Source organism: Pinus tabuliformis, chromosome 9, assembly GCF_031772625.1.
Source record: "Pinus tabuliformis cultivar Carrire ecotype Pingquan chromosome 9, CPIR1, whole genome shotgun sequence".
Taxonomy (NCBI): domain Eukaryota; kingdom Viridiplantae; phylum Streptophyta; class Pinopsida; order Pinales; family Pinaceae; genus Pinus; species Pinus tabuliformis.
The window spans coordinates 1,607,401,646-1,607,426,391 of NC_142307.1; positions in this window are offsets into that span (position 1 = coordinate 1,607,401,646).

Below are 24,746 nucleotides of genomic sequence, written 5' to 3' on the forward strand. Positions count from 1 at the left end.
GTCAAACGTTTATTTGATTTTCTTCTGATGGACTTGTGACTTCTCAACCAGTTGCTCTCTGATTTGTTGTAATTCAACTAGGTTATTCATTCTTCTTACCATGTCATTTTCTTCATATTGTTCTTCTTGCAAGAACTTAGCCACAGGGAGGATCAGCTGGATAGGGAAAACATCATCAACACCATAAACCAGTTTAAATGGAGAGTTTCCTATGGAATTTTTGATGGAAACTCTGTCAGCCCATAGTGCAAACTTCAACTTGGAATCCCAGCTCTTTTTGTTGTCTTCTAATAGTTTTTTGATTATCCTTGCCAAAATCTTGTTAATTGATTCTGCCATGCCATTGCCTTGAGGATAACATGAGGTAGAATGCACCACTTGAATGCCCATGGATTCAACCATGTCCATCAATTTCTTTTCCTCAAAAGTTGTTGCGTTATCAGTGACTAGTTTGGTTGGGCAACCAAATCTAGTGAAAATATTCTCATTCAAGAACTTTATGACAACGTGATGATTGGCATTCTTAGTGGGTATAGCCTCAATCCACTTGGTGAAATAATTAGTGGCTACTAAGATCCATTTGTGTTGGCCACTAGAATGTGGGTTAATCTCACCTATAAAGTCCAAGCCCCACTATTGGAAGGGACCATTGACATGTATTGGCTTTAAGGGCAGAGATTTTAGCTGTTGTCTTCCTACAAATCTCTGACATTTGTCACAATCTTTTACAAAAGAAAACACATCAGAGAACAAAGTAGGCCAATAATATCCAACCCTCAAGATTTTGTGAGTTGTGGTTTTCCAATAATGATGCCCTCCACAGATGCTAGAATGAAACTGGTGTATGACCTCCAGAGATTGTTCTTTATCTAGACACCTCAAGAGGATTCCTGATGGGTCTTTCCAATAAAGCAGATTTTTATTAATGTAGAACTTGGCTGATCTGAGTTTAATGGTACGAGCTTGACTTGAACTAAGCCCTGGAGGAACTTCCAACTTCTGCAAGAAATGAACTATGCTGGAATACCATTCGCATGTGGCTATATTTTCAGCCAAGGACTAATTCTGCTTTTGCCAAGCTCGATTTCTCCATTTTTCTTCCTTACCACCACTGGGTTGGCTATCCACTTCGAAAACCTTAGGGGAATTATGATTTTGGCATCCAACAACTTCTTGATTTCTTTCTCGATCAAAGGCAGTAAGAGAGGGCTGACAGGTCTTAATTTCTGCTTAAAAGGGGTGGTGTTCTTTTCCAATGGGATCCTATGCTAAATAATGTCTGGATCATAGGATTTAAGATCGTTTTACTCCCAGGAAAAAATATCAGTGAATTGCTTCATGAGGGAGCAATACTCGGAATTATGGGCAGAAGAAAAATGAGTAGACAGATTGATGAATTTAGGATGGGCTGGGCTCCCTATATTATGTTTACAAATGGCGAACTCATTCTCTATTTTGGGTGGCTTATAGGGCATGTCATTATGAACGAAAAGCTTCTCTAGAGGCACCAATCCCTTTGGTGTGTGATTACTGGGCAGCTGGATGATGATTTCTTGGCCGATTTCACTTTTTAGATTGCATTGGTCGAATTATCCCATGTTTTGATTTTCTTGGTCGATGTGCGTTTCAGCAAATTCCTCAACGACTTGTAAAAACCTGTTAATTTCCTCATCGTCTTCAAAAACTCTCCAATATTTGACATTGTCTGGAAGGGACGGTCTACATTTTACCTGAACTTCATATGTCAATTTAAGAGGCAACAGAGGAACAAACGTGCTAGCAGAGACAACAAGGGAGTCAACAAGCTGGTTCTTCATTCTTGGAATATAAGAAATTCTGAAATCTTTGAAAGAATCTTTGAGCCTCCGTACCTCATCCCTGTCTGATTTCAGCCTTGGATGCTTTTCTTGGAACGTTTTATTTACCTGTTGAATGATGAGGTCTGCATCCCCAAACACTTGTAGGCCTTTGATACCCATTTCTTTAGCAGCGCTTAAGTCCAGAATCAAAGCTTCATACTTTGCTATGTTGTTTGTGACCTGAAAGGTTAATTTGAAAGACAAATTAATGTATTCCTATGTTGGGGACACAAGGACTACACCTGCCCCTACAGCTTCTTTGGAGCAAACCCCATCAAAGAAAATACCCGAAATTTGTGGGTTTCCATCCTACGTGATCTGGAAAACTGGCTTTTTGATTTGCATGGAGGCCAACTGAGACTCTTCAATATGAAGAATACATGCTCCAAAATTAGTATCAACATCGTAGATGGGATGATTAGTGGGATTCTTCTCATTGTTGATGATGTAAGCCAACTGCACCTCTCTGTATAATCTCTTGCTCTCACCTCCGAAAACTGGGACAGTAGCATAGGACAATTCATTTTGCAATGATCCACCTAGTCTCTTGATCCAACCTCTGGAAAGTAACATGCCAAATTTGGGACGTACATCTGTTACCACAATATCCATCATCATGATTTTCATAGGCATCTGAGACAAAGTGATGGCTAGGTACTTGATTAATCTTAGACATTTCACTTTTCTAGAGTCGAAAGAAAACAAATCATGATAAGGCTTAGTAATGTCGAGACCCAACTCGTCCATGATAGCCTTGGGCATTAAGTTATGGCTAGCTCCAGTGTCCAAAAGGTAGTTGTGGAGGATTTTATCATGAATTTTCAGAGAGACATAGAATGATGGGGAACTGTCCTCACCAATTTCAATCATTGGGTTGAGGATAACAGTTAGCTTGTGATCTTGTAGATTTACACAGTCGGTGGAGGCTTGGATGGCTTTAGGCTCAAGGGCTTCGAGGATGGATCTTTTGAAGGACTTAGTTTTCACTAGTTCAATCAGAGGCATAGGTATTCTTAGCTTTTTAATTTCTAATTAAAAACTGAAAGGAGGAGGGGAATTTTCAAGGCCTCTTACCTTATGAGTTGGAGCTTTGAGGATGATAGGATCAACCGTCAGTTGTTTTTTCTTATTAGCTTGTTGCACTGTAGGGTCAACAGCTCTTTGAACAAGAGTTTCCTTGGCATTATTCATCTTCGACCACAGATTATATCTACACTGATCTTCATCTTGTAGAACAGCTTCACCACTCCATTCTTGGTTAGTTTGGTCATTGCATAATGACTTTTCATAGGCAGCTGCGGTAAAAAAGGAAGCATTGCCTTTGTCTTCAAGGCAATGGATCTCATCATCTTCTTCAAACTGCTCTTCCTCCATGACTACATTCTAGAAAGGTATCTTCACCCTTTGGTCTTCATTGGCATCTTTTCTTCTTTGCAATATCTGCAACTGTTCGTTAGCTCTTTTATATGGATTTTGATTTCTAGGAGCAAAGGTGTTGGGAACTCTCCCTTTCCCAAGGTGATGTTCAACCTTTAATTTGGAAATTTCAGAGGCTAATGACTCGATCATTTTGGTCATTTTATCTATCTTAGGATCAGAGGATGATGAAGACTCGCCCCTCTATCTTCTTCTATCAGCATTTCCCTTGAGTTTTTCTACAACCATGATGTTTGATTCTACTTCCAAGGCTGCATCCTGCATGTCAGCCAAAGTAGCACATTGCCTCTCTCTCAACAGTAGGAAGAAGTCAGAATCAAAAGCATTAGCATAGGTGAGTTTAGCAGAGGTAGTGGTAGGTTTTACTTCCACCGGTATCTTGTTGTACATGCGGTTAAATCTCTTATTAAAATCAGATAGCAGCTCCCCATTTTCCCTCTTCAAGTTTCCAAACTCAGTGTGGTAGTAGAGGAGATCCTTCTTATCCCCCCAATGTTTTAGGAATGCATCATCTAAAGCTTCGATATCTGCTATAGATCTTGGGGCTTGTTCTCTGAACCATTTTCTAGCCTCCCCATCTAGGCTTTGGACAAAGACTCTCATCCACACATCATCTTCACTAATGTCCAGATTATCAGCATAGCTATAAAATGACTCAAGGTGTTCTTCAGCAGTAACACCTTCAGTCCCAGTGAACTTAGGCATATACTTCTGATATTCTCTAGTGGGCATAGCATTCAAAGGAGTGGGTAGTATTAGAGGTCCATACCTAGCAGCTATGATTCTTTCCATTTTGGTGGGTGCTTATGGACCTACCATAACTGTGGTGACTAAAAGAGTACTAGAAGTCTGAATGACAGAATGTTTAGGAGTGACTGATGAGACCAAAGGAGTATGATGCATAGGATGTGAGGTTCCCTTTGGGCTGATAACAAAAGGAGAAACTACAAAATAAGGAGCTTTATGAATTTCGAAGAGTTTTTCTTCACTGCTAGTATTAGAATTTATACTCTCAACATGTATTTGATTTATTGCAGGATCTTCTTGAAGAGATATAGAATATTGTTTAGGTTTACTTGAACCTGATGCTCCTTTCTACAATACTTTCTTCTCTTTGATGGTCTTTTCAGGGTCAGGTATTGGGTCAGCTTGTGATTTCTAAGGATTTCTCCGAGTATGCTTCACAAACTGAGCCAGAATTATGAAGTGGAGTCTCCAAGAGGTTCAACCTCCAATAGAGTTGCCAGATAGATGATTACAACCAAAAATATGCCCAGGTTTTGTCTATCATCAAATTTGGATCTGTGCCATTTCCCAGGGAAGCTGAGCTTCAATTTCCTCTCCCCGACAACGACGCCAATTATGTTAGCATTCCAAGAAACTCTCCTAGGTTACAGCTTGGAGATGCCTGGTAACATATAATCTTCAGTATTGTTATTTGAACTACTGGAATGGATGATGGTTTGGATCAAGTTAGATAACCATTTCAGCTCTATTCTCACTCAAGACATGCATGAACACCCCCAACAACACAAGGCTTTAGACCACTAATGCTCAATAGTTTGCAGATTCAATGGATAGATGGAGAATACTAACTATACCAGCAGATTGCATACATGAACATATGTGAATGGCTAGCTATAGGCAGCAAATGAGCTTATTGACTGTACTGGGGGACACATATATAATAAAACATATAAATGGCTAGCTACAGGTAACAAATGAGCTTACTGATTGTACTGGCAGATGCATATATAATAACACATATAAATGGCTAGCTACAGGCAGCAAAGAAGCTTGCAACTCTAATGTATCAAAGCATAGATAAGATGATAGTTATCTGGCCTCAGACACACAGGAAACATGAGCAAAATGTTTAAGTGCAAGCATAGAACAGAAAAGAGAATGGACATTGAACATATAATGGCAAAGGAAGCTTATATTGATGGAATGAATATAAGAAGCTTGAATGAATAGAGAAGCAATAATCTCCAAAATTTGAACCTTTCTTTCATCTTGCTTTCAACTATTTATAGCTCGTTTACAATGGTCCTGAGCCTTTTGAGGCTTTTGGTGTCTTAATCTATCCCTCTGTCTTGTTTAACCGTTTGATTCCCTCAATAGGCAGCATGATTCGTAGGTTTCGTATTCTGACAGAAGACTAACCATATTCAGATATTTTGGGCAGCTTGATGTGATGCCTGGGAGCTCTCTCATGCCAGAGATTCCCCATGATGTTTGTTAAGATGGTTGTTGCGTTGGCCAGACCATCGATGCTCCATGATCTCGTTTGATTCGGGTTGCAGCGTGTTGTGGCCCCTCTCTTTCCCTTTCTGGGATCTGTCTGCCGGTCGCTATATCCTGGCCGAATCCCTCTTCTAGCATGTAAACATTTCTGCACAACGCTTCTAAGGATGGTTGGCCACCTGATCTTGCAAATGGAGTGGCTATCGGGCCTATGAAATCCCTGCAACAATCCCTTTCAAATGATAACCATGACTGTTTTCTATTTCATACATAAAACACTGCACTTGTGTGAATCCCACCCTTCTTTGTTCTTTTCGGACCTCAAAATTCCTTAAACATGGTCTATTCTCTCATAGGTTCCCCCCTGGGTCATTGTCATCTATCGCAGCTGGCCTGGTCCCTTTTTTCCCATTGTATTTTGAAACACTTAAAAACATAGGAAATACATGAAAATTGGCCTCCCTCCGGACTTCAAATCTTATGGATTGCATTCCTGAACCCTTTCGGGTCCGGAAATAATTGCAATCGGCGTTACCACCTGTATGGAGGCCATGCTCCTTCGCAATACTCCGATGTGATCTGTTTGCAATCGCATATCACTCCAGCCAACGGTCTTCATATAAAAAGACATATGTTCCCGCTGATTGTGAACCTGCAATGCAATGTGGGCCCCCCGACCCTTGGTAATGTTCCACTGCGATGTAGTGATGCGATCCGATCATAGTCATTGATCGCTCAATGCCGGGGCTTTATAGATTATGCTCTCCACCACCGCAACTGTTGACGTGACTCGTTGATTAACTGTCCCTTCAGCTTGGCCGATTATGATTTAGCCCATTAGATCTGGGCCATTGATCAACCAGATCTAACAACAGATGTGCGTTGCTCTGTGCAATATTATGTTTTTTCACTGTTTTGGAGTATTTTAGCCTCCCGATAGCATATTTCCGCCCTTCTGAGGGCTTTTGGCATATGATTGTTTCGATCTTTGGAGGATCTTAATCAACTCTTGAAGACTTTAGGAGTGTTTTGGATCCATTTTTTGGGCCAAATTCCAACAAGGCTAACAGGTCAAATATTCGAAGTGGATAGTTATATTACTGGAATTTGATTTGGAATTCATTAAGTCTAAGTCAAAGAAATCTCTCATATTTTCTGAACTACTTTATGATCTTCCCTCATCATCCAATAATTTAACATCAGAAACATCAATCTTGGATGAGTCTCTATTTCTCATTTTGTCAAGTGATCCATGGTATGGGGATATACTGATCTATCTCCAGACCCAAGCTTTCCGGCCCGATACCTCTCGCTCTCAACAGCGACATATCCGATACCAAGCCAAAAATTATCTAATCGTTGGTGACACGCTTTATCGCCATGGTATCGATACAATTTTACGTAGGTGCCTCACTCATGAGGAGGCCAAGAAAGCTTTGAATGAATGTCATTTAGGTGCTTGTGGTGGACATTTATCCGGATATGCTACAGCACAGAGAATTCTCTGTGCTGGTTACTTTTGGCCAACAATATTCAAAGATTGCATAATTGTCGTCAGAAGTTGTCATGCATGTCAAATATTTGATCAGAAAACTAGATTACCACCTGCACCTTTGCATCCAGTAGTTGTTGTTGGACCATTCGCTAAATGGGGCATTTATTTTATGACATCTAACCCCACCTCGACCGAGGGGCATGGGTATATTATAGTTGCAGTTGATTATTTTACCAAATGGGTCGAGGCGATGCCTACATTAAACAACATCGGCGAAACGGCTGCATTATTTTTCTTCAACCATGTGGTTGTCAGGTTTGGTGTACCACAGGCCATAGTAACAGATCATGGGTCGCATTTTCTCAATCACATGAGTGGTTGAGTTGACCGCCAAATTAGGATTGTCACATGATAGTTCTACTCCATATTATCGCAAGCTAATGGATAAGTCAAGGCTATCAACAAAGTCCTTAAGCGCATGTTGCAATGAATGATTGGAGTTCATAAAAGAAATTGGAATTTAATCATGTACTCGGCTTTGTGGGCATATCGGACCTCGGTAAGAAATGCTACCGGATTCACACCCTTTCAGTTAGTGTATGGTTTGGAAGCAGTTTTTCCGATTCAATGTGAAATTTTGTCACTCAAACTCGCAATTGACCTACGACCTGATGCTTCTAAGGAAGAAGCACGTTTCTTGGAATTAATCCATCTGGATGAAACCCGTCATGATGTCTCATTAGCTAACGAAGAACACAAGAAATGGGTAAACGCGCAATATGATCAAAGTGTTAAGCCTGGTGTCTTCTCGGAAGGTGACCTGGTCTTGATTTACAATCAAGAGTCTGATAAAATTGGAGCAGGAAAATTTGAACCACTTTAGATGGGCCCTTATATTGCTAAGCGCATTTTGACAAAAGGTGCCTACGAGTTAGTACATTATGATAGAATTCCATTGTCTAAGCCCAGAAATGGGTTGTATTTAAAACGTTACTATGCTTAGTTAAGTATGGTAAAACTCATGTAAATATGCTTGGATTGCATGTGTGAGTGTGTTTCTTTTAGGGTTTTTATTTGGTTAAGTAATCCACTTCTCATTTTTTGCAGATGTCAAACTGTCAGAACCATATGTTGGTTACACCGACAGTGCTAGTCGTAGTACACAAAACCTATCTTCTGCAGCATGGGCTACCGACAAACAATACCGCTAAGTATATTGCGTTGATTGAACTTCTCTCTGATGCCATTTCATTTGGCATTCGCCGAATCATCATTAGGCTGGACTCATAGCTCGTTGTACTACAAGTTACTAACGTTTATACTATCTGAAACCCAACAATTCATCGTATGTCCCTTAGAGTTCGTATTTTGGAAAGGTATTTTGAGTTTATTGAATATCAACATATTTCGAGAAATCTAAATACATTAACTGACTCTCTAGCAAATTATGTGTTAAATAGACATTTGCAACATATGTAAAGTAAATATTTTCAATTAGCATCATCAGTTGAATAGGATTACATCACTCAACCATAACAAAACCCTGAAAGTAAAATAGATAATTGTAAAAGGTTTTTATAAATAGTTTGTGTCCAAGACAAAAATTGGTTATCTGACCCAAAACTAAAATGTATGCAGAAAAAGTATCTTAGTAAACTAGTGGTGCTCATGATAGCAGGCCACTTCCTGTGATATCATACATAAGAGTCTCATCCAACGACCCCGTACACTGATGGTGTGGTGCTGCAGTCGCATTGGTATCTCCTCGATCCATACATCCGGAATACCTAGGGTTAATTCCTCTATTTGATCTTGCAATTCAGCCAGAGTCTCGGCGAAATCCAAGTCATGGAGAACCGCTCTCCCTATAGGTCTCTATGTTGGTCCAACTACATCTTGTGGGTTCCCCATAGGTTGAATAGGTCCAACATCTGTATACATAGAAATAATTTATTTTTTTTAGTCTTGGAATTAATCAAAAACACAAAAAAATGCAAAAAGTTTAAAAGTTTAAAAACACTTGGTCAAACAATTTACCAATAGCACCCCACATTGCTCCAACTAGTAATGGTAATTCTGGATCATCACGGAAATCCATTCCTGAATATGGATATTTTATGAAAGTCATCTCCTGTTGATTGAACCATTCAAATAATATAGGGGTAAAAATGATCGAAGAATGGCCACCATGCCTAGCCATAAGATTTGTCCACCTTGGATCTGTGGGTCTCCCAGTCCAGATACACCCACTGAAATGAGTTGTTGTTGCAATAGAGGAATTCTCTCCAAGAAAAAATAAATCACGATCAATCCATAGCCAAAATTCTTGATCTTTCCTCTTTTTACCTTGGTCAGTTGCTCTTTCATAGATGAAAAGATAGCCCCGCACCAGTTGAACAATTTTGGCTCTAAACATTCTAAAGCATACTGCATGTATGATTTGTTGGCCAAATGAAGCGTGGCACTGCCAGCCAATCTGGCAATGGTAAAAAGGATCATCCTTAGCAGTAAATCACTAACATCCTTGATAAGTATCCTTCCGTCTCTACTAGGCTGGGCACCCTGCCTACAGAACTGTCGCACATAATCTTTCACTAGTCTACCCCCATGGGCAAGTCCTGTTAGTGAAATGGGGGCACCCCGCCTCGACAGTCCAGTTAGGAAGTATATATCATCGATGGTAAAAGGGACCTCTTTGTCCCGAATGTGAAAATACTGATCGGTCGGATCCCATGATTGAACAAGGAACCGTAGAAGATCCATCTGCTGCCGCATGTTGGATAACTGGAAATACTTGAGTAACCCACAATTTCTTAGGGCCTCGATTGTTCCCTGATTATTCAAGGCTATGATATCCTATTCTTCATGCTCTCGTTCTCTCCATATGATTACCATTTCAATTCCTGAATTGGAAAAAGAAACCCTAGGGACCTCAAAACCCTAAAATGTTCTTGACTAAAATAGGAAATAAATAAAATGAAATGAAAGAGAACAAAGTTAGTTCCTACCTGGTCCAAACAGCACAAGGAATGATCCCCTGAATCCTCCGCAATCAACTGGTGAAATTTGGGAAAAAACTGCTCCAGAGATGAAAAGGTAAAAACGAGATGGTGAAAATGAATGGTAAGAACCAATTTTTATGTTTATTTCTTGCACATTAATCGAGTAAACATTGGTTTTAGTTTATTTAATCCATGAACATGTATTTTTAATCTATTTTGATGGCATCTTGAGCAGGATTAACAACTGACAAGCAGTTATGACATGCTTACATGTAAATTGAACATCTTTGACCACAATGAAAACTTTTATCGCTTTTTTTAGCTTTGTTAAAAACGAAAAAGGAACCCCCTTCGGGTCCTCTTTAAGCTCTTTTCAGACTCTCTAAACATGAATGTCGTGTGATCTGACAAAGGTAAGAATCAAAAGGAACCAGGAAGCAAGAAGAAAGGGAAAAATAAAAAGAAAACTGAAAACCCTCCTCAAGAGAAATCATATGATTCCTCTAATCCGGGAAAGAAACCTCATTATCCATGTCTGCTATGTAATGACAAGCACTTTACGAGAGATTTTCCTCACCGCTCGGAAGTTTCTAAGCTGTTAAAAATTTCTACTGCATCCACAGTGTTGACAGATCTGTTTCCAAACTCGGATACCAATATGGTTGCAACTGAAAATGCTTCCTCATCATAGGTATTAATGTTATCCATCTCAAAACCTAAAGATGAAATTTTGGTTTAGACACATAGTAAAGATTATGGTAATCTGCCATCGTCGTCAAATAATCAGGCCACTGATCAACCTGGTTCTTCGACTTCGACCACATCAGAAAATATTCCACTACCCATTGCACCAGAGTTAACAATAAAGCCACCTAAGGGAGTTGTGCACAAATCAACGTTTAACCCTCGAGCTCGAGTTGCTCAAAATTATAACATAGTAGAAGATCTCGCTTAGTCTCCTTCTGCTATGTCGACACTTGAGGTATTACAAAATTGCCCCTCCCAGAAGCAGGCTTTACTGTCGGCAATAGGTGGAGTAGATCCAGCGGATTCTAATATTGTGGTTTTTAATCACTCAGGATACACACCACAGTTACCAGCACAATTATCTTTTCTAATTCATATTAAAGCTCTCAACAAAAATATTCATCAAACTATCATAGGTGAGGGAGCTTCTACCCATATTATGTCAATGAGCTACTGGAAAACACTGGGGTCTCCTATGTTGTCAAGATTACCAACCACATTGAAAGCTTTTGATGGAAGAACTTATATTTCATGTGGGATTTTGAATAATTTGCAATTGTAGCTAGGGGGAAAAATGGTAACTGTTGAGGTTGAGGTGGTTGACAGACCCCTTGACTACAACATTTTACTTGGATGACCATGGGTTTATGCTATGGCTGCTATTGTTTCCACGTACTTTCGTACGATTGCATTTCCTCATAAAGGTGGAATAATAGTTATCGACCAAACCTCATTTTTTGCCTCTAGTTCTCAAGTTATGGGAAGCATTCCATTTGTTAACGGACCACCGCTTTCACTTCAATCTGTTGGTGTAGGTCTTTTGAAAGATCCCTCCCTAATGGGTAATTTCACACTTCCTCCGACATCTAGAATTTCGGAAGTTGCGAGAGTCGAGACATGTAATATGGTATCCTCTACTTCATCTGATTTAAAGAGGATCACCAATAGTATTGAAGACGAAATTTTTACTGAGGTTATGCCACTAAGTCCTATCGAGCTCACATAACAATCAAATTTTCTTGCTTATGCGGAATTTCCAAATCCACATTTGCAGATTGAATGGGTAGATTGTTCACTTGAATACGGTACTTCTTCAGATCCTTTTTCTTGTATATATTCTACAGACAAAGAAATCATCCAATCAATGATAATAGGAGAAGGACCATGGGAATATTATCATCATCGTTTCCATATTACAGATTCCAGTGAAGATTATTCAGATGAGCTAGTACACCCTTCAATTGTAGATTTCTTTTCGAATTCTATTAGAATAGATTTGGTAGACTCTGAGCGTAATTTGTCTAACATAGAAGAAACCATTTCTATCGAAATTTCGACCAAGCCTAAAAAGTAGAAAAAAATTCATGTCGACAAATTTTGTTCTCCTTTGGAACTCGATATTTACCGTGCTCTGTTTCGTGAGTTTAGAGATATATTTGCATGGTCTTATGAGGAGATTCCAGGCATTGATTCAAGCATTGTTGAACATCAAATCAAAATGTACCCTGATGTCAAACTAGTATGACAGCGACTTCAACCTATACGTCCAAAGAAAGTTGTTGCTATTAAGACAGATGTTGAAAAACTTTTGCGTGCTAGCTTCATTTACCCTGTACCTCTTACGGATTGGGTATCAAATATTGTTCTCATGATGAAAAAACAAGGAACAATCCGAGTGTGTGTTGATTACTAGGATGTAAATAAAGCATGTCCAAAAGACAATTATCCTACACTCTTCATCGACCAGATTATTGACGAATGTGCCAGATGTGAAATATTTTCATTCATGGATGGATTTTCCAGCTACAATAAAATCAATATCTGCCCAGAGGATTAGTAAAAAACTACATTTATTTGTCCGTGGGGCACATTCGCCTATAGGAAGTTACCTCTTGGTTTGAAGAATGTAGGGGCTACATTTTAGAGGGCAATGAACTATGCCTTCCATGACATTAAGAACATTTTACAACCATATCTTAATGACTTGCCTGCTCATTCATGAAAGCAGATTGATCACCCGCAACATCTTAAAGCAATATTCTTGTGATTCCAACACTACAAAATAAGGCTCAAACCGTACAAGTGTGTGTTTTGTGTTGGTTCTAGTCGATTTCTTGGATTCGTAGTCTCAAAAGATGGAATTCGACTCGATCCAACTAAGGTTCAGGCAATACTTGACTTGCCTCCACCTTCGAATTTATTAGAGTTACAGAAACTTCAAGGGAAGGCAAACTTTCTGAGGAGGTTCATTCCAAACTATGCTGAAATGGCTAAAGGTTTTACTCATCTATTGAAGAAAGGGGTGCCTTGCATTGGGATTAGGTTGTGCAAGCTTCCTTTAGTGCTCTTAAAGATTCCTTGATTAGAGAATCATTAATGTATGCCCCAAACTATCAACAAGACTATTACCTGTATCTCGCCGCTGCAGATACAACCATCGGAATGGTTTTAGTCCAAGAAGAAGATGGAATAGAACATCCAGTATATTATTTGAGCCGTAATCTCAATGATACAGAAAGAAAATATTCTTGTGTTGAAAATTTAACTTTGGTAGCCGTTCAAGCTGTGCAGAGGTTTCGCCACTATATTCTCCTACGTAAAACTACAATTATCTCCGATTGCAACCCTATGACATACATTTTGTCACGTCAATTGCTGGGGGGAATATTCGAAGTGGATATTTATATTGTAGGAATTTGATTTTGAATTCATTAATTCTAAGTCAAATAAATCTCTCGTATTTGCCGAACTACTTTCCGATCTTCCCTCATCTTCCAATGATTTAACATCAGAAACATCAATCTTGGATGAGTCGCTATTTCTCATTTCATCAAGAAATCCATGGTATGGGGATATACTGATCTATATCCAGACCCAAGCTTTCCGGCCCAATACCTCTCACTCTCAACGGTGGTGTATCCGATACAAAGCCAAAAATTATCTGATCATTGGTGACACGCTTTATCGCCGTCGTGTCGATACAATTTTACGTAGGTGCCTTACTCATGAGGAGGTCGAGAAAACTTTGAATGAATGTCATTCAGGTTTTTGTGGTGGAAATTTATCTGGATATGCTACAACACAGAGAATTCTCCATGCTGGTTACTTTTGGCCAATAATATTCAAAGATTCCATAATTGCCGTCAGAAGTTGTCTTGCATGTCAAATATTTGATCCAAAAACTAGATTACCACCTGCACCTTTGCATCCAGTAGTCGTTGTTTGCCCATTCGCTAAATGGGGCATTTATTTTATGACATGTAACCCCACCTCGACTGGGGGGCATGGGTATATTATAGTCGCAGTTGACTATTTTACCAAATGGGCCGAGGCGATGCCTACAGCTCGTTGTACTACAAGTTACTTGCGTTTATATTGTCTGAAACCCAACAATTCATTGTATGTTCCTTAGAGTTCGTATTTTGGAAAGGTATTTTGAGTTTATTCAAAATCAACATATTTCCATAAATCTAAATACATTAACTGACTCTCTAGAAAATTATGTGTTAAATAGACGTTTGCAACATATGTAAAGTAAATATTTTCAATTAGCATCATCAGTTGACTAGGATTACATCACTCAACCATAATAAAACCTTGAAAGTAAAATAGATAATTGTAAAAAGTTTTTACAAATAGTTTGTGGCCAAGACAAAAATTGGTCATTTGACCCAAAACTAAAATGTATGCAAAAAAAGTATCTTAGTAAACTAGTTGTGCTCATGATATTAGGTCACTGCCTGTGCTATCATACGCAAGAGTCTCATCCAACGACCCAGTACACCGATGGTGTGGTGCTGCAGTCGCATAGGTATCTCCTTGATCCGGACATCCGGAATACACACGGTTAATCCCTCTATGTGATCTTGCAGTTCAATCAGAGTCTTGTCAAATCCAAGTCTCGGAGAACCGCTCTCCCTACAGGTCTCTGTGCTGGTCCAGCTACATCTTGTGGGTCTCCCACAGGTTGAACAGGTCCAACATCTGTATACATAGAAAAAATTGTTTTTGTTTAGTCTTGGAATTATTCAAAAACACAAAAAATGCAAAAATTTTAAAAGTTTAAAAACACTTGGTCAAACAATTTACCAATAACACCCCACATTGCTCCAACTAGTAATGGTAATTCTGGATCGCCACAGAAATCCATTCCTAAATATGGATATTCTGCGAAAGTCATCTCCTATCGATTGAACCATTCAAAGAATGTAGGGGTAAATACGATCGAAGAATTGGCAACATGCCTAGCCATAAGATCTGTCCACCTCTGCATCTATGGGTCTCTCGATCCAGATACACCTAGTGAAATGAGTTATGGCTGCAAGAGAGGAATTCTCTCCAAGGCAAAAGAAATCACAATCAATCCATAGCCGAAATTCTTGATCTTTCCTTTTTTTACCTTGGTCAATTTCTCTTTCACATATGAAAAGACAGCCCTGCACCAGTTGAACACTTTTGGCTCTAAACATTCTAAAGCATACTCCATGTATGATTTGTTGGCCAAATGAAGCGTGGCATTGCCAGCCAATCTGGAAATGCTAAAAAGGATCATCCTTAGCGGTAAATCACTAACATCCTTGATAAGTATCCTTCCGTCTCTGCTAGGTTGGGCACCCTGCCTATAGAACTGTCGCACATAATCTTTCACTAGTCTACCCCCATGGGCAAGTCCTGTTAGTGAAATGGGGGCACCCCGCCTCGATATTCCAGTTAGGAAGTATATATCATCGATGGTAAAAGGGATCTATTTGTCCTGAATGTGAAAAGACTGATTGGTCAGATCCCATTATTGAACAAGGAACCATAGAAGATCCATCTGCTGCCGCATGTTGGATAACTGGAAATACTTGAGTAACCCACAATTTTTTAGGGCCTCGATTGTTCCCTAATTATTCAAGGCTATGATATCCTATTCTTCATGCTCTTGTTCTCTCCATATGATTACCATTTCACTTCCTCAACTGGAAAAAGAAACCCTAAGGACCTTAAAACCCTAAAATGTTCTTGACTAAAATACGAAATAAATAAAATGAAATGAAAGAGAACAGAGTTAGTACCTACCCGATCCAAACAGCACAAGGAATGATCCCCTAAATCCTCTACAATCAACTGGTGAACTTCGGGAAAAAACTGCTCCAAACATCAAAAGGTAAAAATGAGATGGTGAAAATGAATGGTAAGAACTGTTTTTATGTTTATTTCTTGCACATTAATCGAATAAACATTGGTTTCATTTATTTAATCCATGAACATGTATTTTTTAATCTATTTTGATGGCATCTTGAGCATGATTAACAATTGACAAGCAGTTATGACATGCTTACGTGTAAATTGAACATCTTTGACCACAAAGCAAACTTTTATCACTTTTTCGAGCTTTGTTAAAAACGAAAAAGGAACCCCCCTGGAGTCCTCTTTAAGCTCTTTTCAGACTCTCTAAACATGAAAAGGTTGCCGAGCGCTTATCATTTCTAGCTCGTTAATGGATTAGAATCGATATCTACTCAGTATAGTTTTACCACTTCTTCGGGCTGAGATAGATTAACTATGAAAAAGGTACTCGTTGGTCAAACATGATCAATAGGTTCTCTCTTGTATTGTTTTATGCTTTTTCGGACTTGAGAGACAAATTTATGAAAAAGAACTTGTGGAGTTTCCTTTTAGTCCCTTTTCAAACTCTCTAAATGTGAAAAGGACCGAGTTATCTTTGTTGTTAAACTCATTAAAAACATTAAATAGCGACAAACTTGTCCATTTAGACAAGACCGAGTTTCACCTTCGCTAGACTCGTTAAAACATCAAATAGTGATGGATTCACCCGAAGGGTGGAATTATACAACAAGCATATGTTATCCTCCTCAAGCTTTATAAAAATAAAGAGGTACTGGTTAGAAATGACTAGGGAAAATGGGAAAAAGCCGAGAACACTTTATGGTAGCATGTCACTCTTGAACATGACATTTTCACCTCATCACCGTGACTATGTGGGTTGGGTCATTCATCTTGATGGTTATCACACCGTTGGTCTATCATACCATCCATTGCTTTGTTTTGGGTAAATGCTACCAATTCACTTCAGTGTCGCTGATATGTTCAAGAGAAGTCATTCAATTAAAAACTTCATCCTTTACAGTACAGTAAACCTTCATTTTCATGCTTGCCATTCCTGAACCTTGTGTCGTTAGTTGATGTTTCATCTCCAAAATCATTTACCTCGTTTCGTGTCGTTGATGTGGGATACATCAAGGCCCTCCTACGACGAGTCGCTTCTTGTCGACATCAGCATATCATCCAAGAATTTGACTTAGAAACACCCCTTCAGTACCTTGATGCTTGCATACATCAATGGCAGGTTTCTCGCTTCCGGCGATAGGTTGACATCACTGGCCTTCGACCGAAAGACTTCGTATGGTGTTCGACATCAAATCATTTATTCACACCATGCGAAATGTACTGCAGTACCTTGAGGGTCATTATCATTATCGGTGATTCCTCTCGCGTCTGTTAACGACTTACATCATTGGCTAGTAATCAGATAATTTCTCTCCATGTTTGACTTTAGATCATCTATTCACATGGTTAGACTTGTACTTGAGTGAAAGATTGGACGAGGTTAAAGACCCTGGATCTAGTTTCATCCATCTAGGCTGCGATATATTTTTCAGGAGTACTGTATCAAATGTACAAATGGCCTTACATTCATGGTCATCCATTCATGGGTTTATATCTGTAGATGACTATATTTGTACATGTAATGAAAGTTTATAAGCTGAGCATGGGTATGTCTTCCCTCAGCTAGTTGGTGAGAAAAAATCAAAGTATCATGATATTTGTATTGTAACTGATGCAGGTCACCTTCCACTTCAAAACCTTCTCTCCAAATGGTAAACATCTCACTCGACATGTTTATTTTCGACTTCACGCTTTAGGGGGCAACTGTTACAGGTCAATTTGGGCACATCAACCTCGACTTCCAAATCCGTATTATTAGGGTCCATCAATCCCTAGTTCAATTGTTTTCATTCCATAATGAGGTCAACCTACATCATGCTTGCCTCTCAAGAGTTTCCATGACACCATTCATCCAAAAAATGCCCCTATGGAGATCAGCGCAGGTAGCCTTCTATCAGGCTGCATTACAATGTAGGAACTACACTGACTAGGTGCACTGCAACGCACTTAGCCTTTGTTTCACCTGCGCTGAGCGAGATTCATCGAATCTTTTAAATGAATCCATTGGATTCCTCATCCAATAGATACTTCTGGAAGTTTCCAGGTTGATTAAGCTCGCATTTGGATGAGGAAGAGGATGAATGAACCTTAATCCATTATCCCTTCCTCCATGGAACCACTTCCCAACTTTGGTAGAGCATTCATGAGGGCCATTAATGTCTTAACCTCCTCCATTCAGCTATAAATTGACCAAGCATTCAAAGGCTGGTCTAGGTTGGAATTTCTTGAGCTAAGGAAATGTTGTTTGAATGATATTAGTGAGAGTATTGTAATGATGTCGAATTGTTGCTTCATGAGGAGAGAATGGATTGAAACTAGAAGGAAGACATTGAATCAAGCATGAATATTCATGGGTTGTAATCTTTCCTTTTATCAATAAAGAATTCAAGGAATTTTCCATTCATGTTCTTATATGATGTATATCGTATTCTGAATTCTATGATATGTTTAATTAACATATCTTTATTGTATGCTTTGATGGGTTTCTGTCTCGGTTTGTTTGCAGGTACTTTCCAAGCGAGTTAAGTACGGAAAGGAGCGGCGAAATCGGTCAAAGGAGAGAGGGAGCAAGTGAAAGTTACAGGTTGGTTTCTTTTCCTCCTCCTCTTATCCGTTGATTATAGGAAAAGCATCAAATTACTTTGTGTGTTGTTTCTAGATTAGCTACTAGGTCTAGAGGGTTAGGCGTTTGTAGAAACACTAAATTTGCCCAAAACAATACCTTGAGCCTCCATAAAATATGGACCACTCCTGAATCCTAAATCTCTATCCAACCTATTCTCAAAGTACAAATTATAGAAGCCTTTGCCACAGAAGGAGTAGATTACCTCTCCTTTAATAAGAGGTTTCCAATTCTTCTCGATCCGGGCTTTTACCATCCTAGGGGATGGCCAAAGGCCCATAAACTCGCCAATGAGACCCTAATCAGCTAGCTGTAGGGCACGAGAGCAGGCCTGAGGAGCACAAATCTCAATCTTGGGGATCTCCTCTGCCTTCTTCACAAACTTAGAGTCACCCTACTTACTGAACTTTGGGGATGAAGCAAATAGAACATTGAATGTCACAATCTCCGCAAGCAGCGATGCCTCTCGGGAAGGCTACGACATTGAAGAAGTGAACACTACCCAAGAGGAGCAAAATCAGGCTTCGAGCGGGCACTAACAGATAGTCTGCTTGCTCCCAATGAGAAGAGACCCCACCCAATTCGCCTAATAGACAGGTCAGAGATGCCGAAGCCTGACCAAGCTGGTCTGAGGACTTGTAGAGGGGGCCCATGCAGACGATTGCACTCAACCCTTCATTCCATTGGTAGCTCACCGTTGCCACTCTCAAATCTCTCTTCAAGGCTTTCCTAGATATATTTACTTGAATTTGACTTGTTAGCCAGCATGTAGTGGTGGTATATTTGCTCACCAAGTTTAGTTTTATTGGATCACATTGTATTATTTGTTATTTTGACACATCTATGTAATTTATTAAGGTAATTTTCAATTTCAATAGCCTTACACAAATAAATTTTGGAATGATGATTAATTTTGGTGATTACCTTTGTGTTTTTAACATTTATATAATAAATTGTGCTATATATGTGTTTTGTTAAGGTAAACTTTCAATAATAGTCATGGAGAAGATAACACAATTCTCTTTAAATATTATGTGGATTGAATGCATTGTTTCACTAACATAAGACTAGTCACATGAGTAATTAATCATATGAGTCATTTTATGAAGGACATATATATACCATCCATCCATTACTGTAAGAATTATGGCAATCTAAACAAATGCACATAGCATGAATAGAATAAGCTCCTAAATAGTGTAGCTATACATAAACAACTTTTCATCATGCTTCGTAGGAATGCTAGGAAGTTGATCTATGCTTAACACTAGTGGGTTCAATAGAATATTCATATGCAATCTTTCTACTAATTTCTACCTGAAACATGTTGTGATATTCAGGGTCAACTCATAGCTCATGGCACAAAGAAACACAAAAAATTGAATCTCAATAGGTTACTTGTGCTCCATAAAGAGAAAAGTCATTTTCAAACACTAGCAGTTTGAACTTGCACAAGCATTGGTCATACCATATCAAAAATAACGCTCCTCATTTACATCAGGGGTAGATCCACATAACATTGACAGCATGCAATTCAACTCATCTATGTATATTCCAATGGTTCAATGAATCACATGTTCTTTCATCTCCCGATCTAATTTGACATGCATTTCTCTGCATATGCACCATAGTGCTTCAACATATATGGTATTACAATAATTACAAATTGTAGAAGAACAATGCCAAGAGAAACTCATCTAATAATCTTTGCATGCTTTTCAAAAATATTTTATTGTGTCAAAATCCGCAATTTCAACTATGAGAGTTATAATATTTCACTTATGTTCAAAGAATATAAACCCTATAAAAGTCATTTTTAGCCATGTTTAACGTGAAAATTTAACATACTATAACAACATAGCAACACCCTTCCCAAAATTCTTTTACAATACAACCTAAATACAAAATGAATCACTTCAATATTCACCATAGGCAATCTATTCTCATTTGCATTAATCCTATATATAAGTTTAAATGAGGTTGATATCATGTGAAGAAATGGAAGAATAAATCAAATTTCCCCACACATGTTTTCAAATAAAAATATTATTTAAATACACTAACATGTTATTGAAAATAAAAGTCAATGAGTTAAAGAGAATATTTTATATCTTATTAAATTTAACAATTTTTTTAACATTAAAACTTAAATTACTACAAACTCTACTTGACACTATAACCGATACAATAACAATTATAAACTTCATATACCAATTTATATGAAAACTAAAAATTAATAATTTAACTATCATATAAAAAGATTGATAGAATCAATAGCATTGACTTTGCAACTCTTAATGAATGAATAGAGTGTTAGGTTCAATGACTCCGAAGGCGTTTTTTTAAGGGAGTGGTTCGCTTGGAGATTTCGTCATCTATCCATAGCCAGTGGGAGGTCACCATGCATTTCTCAAGTCATCCATTTGCACATTAATTACTCTACGCCACTTGGCAGGCCCTCTCTCTGGATCTTATCAAGATTTATCCAACACTTGACCCGTCACCCAAGATTTTGGCTAATGCGCTCATCACAACCATTCCATTGTTCGATTCTAGTAACCAAATTGCTCCACAGTTTGATTCTAGTACCAACTGCTCCAATTGTTCTATCGTTTTAACTCCAGTACTCATATTATTTGTTCAATGCTGGTACCTGCATTCCATTGTCTACTATCTGATTCCAGTACCATACTTCATCTTCAGACTTAGTGCTTTAGCAAACAATCCACTATGGAACCAATGAAGTTGTTGAAGACATCTCATTTACTTGGTTACCCAAGATCCACTTCCTCCTCATGCACTTCGTGTCATGAGGACAAAGTTACAAATGTAATTTCAATTTCATTACACAGATTATGCTAACGACGCTCTTCTTTATAAAAGAGAGGTATGTCGAACAATTAGGTTAATCAAAATCTTTCTTGAATGGTTAATAGTTAATCTCTTAGTCTTGAGAGAGATCCAAGAAGGGAGATTAGGTTGGAAACAAAGCACTCTGAGATTTGTAATGCTGATATTGTAATCCTTTTTTTCATTAACAATATGAACAACAATTGTTAAGATCAATGTGTTATTTTACTTCTTAACGCTGTAAGTCTTTAGCTTACCTAGTAGATCAGCAAGGGCCCACAGAAGCCATCAAGGCAAGTTTTCCCTTTGTTTAAGTTATTAAATAGTTTAGTCTTTCCAGTTTTATTTTATGAGTGATGCTTTCGTAGTTCAAATTGTATTTGTGCTATAGATTTAATGATTAATTGTTTGAAGTACATGTCAGATAAAATTTGAGATCTCACCATTCACCTACATGCACCACTAGTGAAGACTTATATTTCCTGTACTAATTTTGATTGTCTTGTTTAAATGCATTGAATTGATTAAGAGTAACAGGAAACGAAGTTAGATCCATCTTGTTATTTCATGAGCCTATAAATGGAGATTGGTAACGTTGATATTGTAATCCTTTTTTTCATTAATAACATGATAGAAATTGTTACATTAATTGTGTGACAAAATGTTATGAAACCAGCTCACAAAAAGATAGAAAAGAGAGATCCATGACTTAGAATTCAGCCTCTTCGAGGGGGCAACCTCCTTTACATTACATAAATGAACAATTCTTGGATGATACAAATGAAAATACCTCCTTTCTATATATAGGAGTCTAAGTGGTCCCAATACAATCAAAACCTACATAACAATAATATTGTAGGGCACAACAGTAACAATGGTGGGCTTCTATGTGGCATAATAGTAACAATATGGGCACTACATGGGTACATCAATATAATAAGTGGGTTATACTAATAACAATAAGGGGTTACACTAGTAGTATAGGGGCCTAACATGCCCCTCTCCTTCAAAAAGCGTTGTCCTCAACGCTTGAGTAGTTCTTGATGCTTCTATATAAAATTCTTGTCCTCCCATGTGGAATATTCAGCGGGTAAGTTCTTCCACTTGATGAGATACTCTGAAATTGATCGATTTCGTAGCTGTCGGGTTCTTGTTTTTGTGACTGCTCCACGTTCCAATATGATTTTTCCTTCCTCTTCAATTTCTGGCAATATTGCTTGAATTGGGATCTTTTGCAACTTTTGAATAAGTGGCCATACTTCTTCGTTCTTCTTCCATTCATCCGTTGCTTCGTTTATCCAATTTGGTTGGATAATATAAATAGCACAAAATAATGCTTCCACATCCTCATCCTTGAAGCATCTTCCCATTCGGTAAGGTCGCCATTTTTTAAGTGCATGTAGTATTGCCAACATTTCCTTCTCATAAATAGCTTGCTTGAGATGTAGCAGTAAAAATACCCAATCACTCACATCAAAACATTTTTCACTACGATGTTGATCTACCTGTTGTTTCATTTGATTTTGCACCGAAGTGGCGTTATCCTTTAAAAGTTGGAGAACTTGCTGTTGATGCTCGATATGATCTTTCTCTACTTGAACCTTTTTCTTCTTGATATGTCCTTCTATCTTTTGAGGAGCGGTAATTTCTTCCAGTCCTTTACAAGATATGGTCGGATTCATTTCTTGATGCTCAATGTGATCTTTCACTTCTTGAACATTTTTCTTCTTGATGTGTCCTTCTATCTTGATAGTTTGAGGAGTGGTAATTTCATCCATTGAATTACAAGATATGGTTGGATTCATTTCTTCTTTCTTGATGTGATCTTTCACTTCTTGCACCTTTTTCTTCTTGATATGTCCTTCTATCTTGAGAGCTTGAGGAGTGGTAATTCTTGCCAATGCTTTACAACATATGGTCTGATTCATTTCTTCTTTCTCTGGGGTGGTGTCCTGACATATATCCTCTTCTTTTGATGTTTCTTGATCCTTTTCTTCCTCCTCTTCATATTCTATGTAAAATAATTTCTTCTCAGCACACCTATGACCTTTAGTGCATTTGCTATCACAATTGTAACAAAGCCCTTTTTCTCTTTTTTCTTCCAATTGTTGTGGTGTAACCCTTGTAGGTTGTGGAAGGCTGGGAAAAACAACACTTCCATCTTTATAGTTGTGAGGGGTATGCTTCCTGGTTTCCATAATTTTGCTTTCCATTATGTCACAAAGCCCTTTTACTCTTTCCAATTGTTGTGGTGTTGCTCTAAAGAAGGTGTTGCTCTTTATATCCTCATAATGTGCTATCATTTCCTCCGTGAAAATTGACCACGTAACAAGTTTTTTACGAGAACAAAGCCCTTTGTACCATAAAAATTGATCTGGTTCTAAATATGAAGATGCAATACATACCTTTTGTAACAGTTGTACACCATGTATATCAAAATATTGCTCCCTCTGAAGTATCCAATTTACCGGATCCTTGCCATCAAACTTCCTCATCTTGCTTTTTCTTGATTTTAGGAGCTCTCCCTTGAAACGACTGTAACTCTGTACTTTCGGATCTTTAAGTTCTGAACTTGTGACCTGTAGTAGCACTCTGTGTCCTCTTTCCAATGCCACAAGTATGATCCAGATTGGATTCTCCAAGAAAACGTTATGCACAATCTTCCGCAGTGACCTGATTATAGACTAGTTCAGTAGAGCGAACTTGTATGAAGTGCCACGTGTCACTGTTTCAACCTTTGACTCTGAAAAATATATAAAACGAAACTACAGTCCGTCCTCTTTCTGTAACTTCTGACGAAAGTTCAATCTGATGCTCAGAACGAAAGTTATGACGATTTTTCCCAGGTCACCTGTTTTGAGTGTAATTCAGGAGTCTGCACAAAGACCAACTTCCGTAGATAATATCTCCGAAAATATAGCGCAAAAAGATCTGAAATTCGGACCCAAGGTTTAGCGCCAATTCTTCTCAAATGGGTTTTTTTTGCGACTTCTGAAACGTCACAGAAAAAAAGTTATAGCGAAAATGCCACGATGACCTGTTTGGAGCAGCGAAACCCTAGAATCCAAAGCTCTGATACCAAATGTTATGAAACCAGCTCACAAAAAGATAGAAAAGAGAGATCCATGACTTAGAATTCAGCCTCTTCGAGGGGGCAACCTCCTTTACATTACATAAATGAACAATTCTTGGATGATACAAATGAAAATACCTCCTTTCTATATATAGGAGTCTAAGTGGTCCCAATACAATCA